The sequence below is a fragment of the Nicotiana tabacum genome, chromosome 5, assembly GCF_000715075.1.
Source record: "Nicotiana tabacum cultivar K326 chromosome 5, ASM71507v2, whole genome shotgun sequence".
In the NCBI taxonomy this organism is placed as follows: Eukaryota; Viridiplantae; Streptophyta; class Magnoliopsida; order Solanales; family Solanaceae; genus Nicotiana; species Nicotiana tabacum.
In genome coordinates, this window is record NC_134084.1 from 129,144,808 (window position 1) to 129,146,678 (window position 1,871).

Below are 1,871 nucleotides of genomic sequence, written 5' to 3' on the forward strand. Positions count from 1 at the left end.
TATATTGAAAAATTCATTAAATATGTATAAAAATTAAATCTAGAACAAAGTTACTAACACATGTCATTACTATTATTATATAATTAAGAATACTTAAAGTTCAAATCCCGGCTATCCCTCTGTGCATTGTATTTATGGTTTAGTTTCCACGGATTTAGTACGATTCAAAGTATTTGTCTTTTCTTTTTCTCAAACTTAGCTTTTGATATCTGAAACTCTTTTATAGTAGCTGATTTTCGTTAGCAAAACTCAGACGATAGTTACATTATTGTGATGATCAACTAGGGTTAGTAACTAAATCCAAGTCCGCCTTTGAGAAAAAGACATAAAAGTGTACTTAAGTCGTTACTCATATAATTATCTTTCTCAAAAGACAAAAATAAAAATAAAAAGAATTCGTCGCCGAAGAGATTCGAACTCTGGAAACCACATGCACTTAGCAGGCACACGCCTTAACCACTCGGCCAAAGCGATTTTGCTCTACTTTTCCTTTTAAGGCGCTAAATAATTAGTTTTCACTTCAAAGATTAAAGTTAATAAAATATAACAACTAACATAAACTATTTTCGATAGGTGCTCAGTTCAAGAGAAAAAAATACACGCCCAGTGGGACTCGAACCCACAATCGCTTGATTAGAAGTCAAGCGCCTTATCCATTAGGCCATGGGCGCTTTTGTTTATAAAGCATGATGGCATTTACAAAATAAAGTTTCTTTCTGAAAGTAATAATATTACACATTGCTTGTCCTATAAATAAAGTAACTGAAAAAGAATAAAATACAAGTCTATAGTTACATTAATAGAAAAGATAGTTTTATTTTGGTATCAGAAAAGAAGATTATAATGAGTTTCAGCATTGAAGAGACGGAGTGTATTTCCAAGCTTGTATCGGAGTTTAAGCATGAACACGAGAACAAAACCTTGTTAGAGAGAGAACATATTTTGCAGAAGAAATATTTGGTTCTTTTTACTACTACGGTATCCGTTTAAGTTATATGAGTGTAAAAAAATTAATTAAACTATCGGATCACCCAAAAGATATTTAGAGGCAAGTCTCCTTAAAATATAAAATTTGTAATCTTGAAAAAAATAAAAAATATTACCTGCTACAATAGGTAAACACTATAAAAATTATTTACACTTGTATTATATAACGTGAATTCTGTAGTCATCCTATGGACCAATCCAAGTATGAAGAGATATGGCTCTTCTCCTCAAAAATGGGGTTTTTCTTTCCCAGTAAGAACTGAGAGTAAAATAGAGGTTCACAAGGAGACCTTTATACAAACAGCCATTGCATTCACTGTTCATTTTTTCTAGCCGATATACATAGATTATATGTTCATTACAAACAACATTAATATACAAGGATTATACATATACAATGCATCCGTGAGCTATTTTTAGTTTAAGCGTGGGTGGACGGCTATTTAGTAATGCTCCAAGTAGTCATGGGCCGAGGTCATTCATGGGTTTTTGCATTTTGTTTGGGCCTTTTGCATCTTGGGCTCATGGAAATTGGATTTCAAGACACTTTGATGTTGGGCTATGGAACTTTTAAGTATTTGTTGTCTAACTATTCTTTTTGAGCAATTTATGCAAAATATCCATTAAGCTTAAAATAATTATCCTTTCCTACCTATTTTAAAATTATTTACAATATATACTTACCCAATTAAAACTAATTACCTCTACCTACCTATTCATCCCAATTTTTGTTAACCCATTTGGCTTAGCTTAGCTTAATTTGGCTTGGCTTGGCTTGACTTCGTTTTGGCTTGAATTGGCTTGGTTTTTAGTAGTAACTTAGTTTGATTTTATTTGGCTGGGTATTAAAAAAATGGGTAGGGGAAAACAAAGTGGGTAGGAGC

The 1,871-nt window shown here is 32.2% G+C and overlaps 1 non-coding gene across 1 annotated transcript; it reads right to left on the reverse strand.

The window, feature by feature from the left end:
- Positions 1–598: 598 nt before the first annotated feature.
- On the reverse strand, positions 599–671 carry TRNAR-UCU (transfer RNA arginine (anticodon UCU)). The gene has a single exon. It is a non-coding gene; the product is annotated as a tRNA-Arg (tRNA).
- Positions 672–1,871: the final 1,200 nt, after the last annotated feature.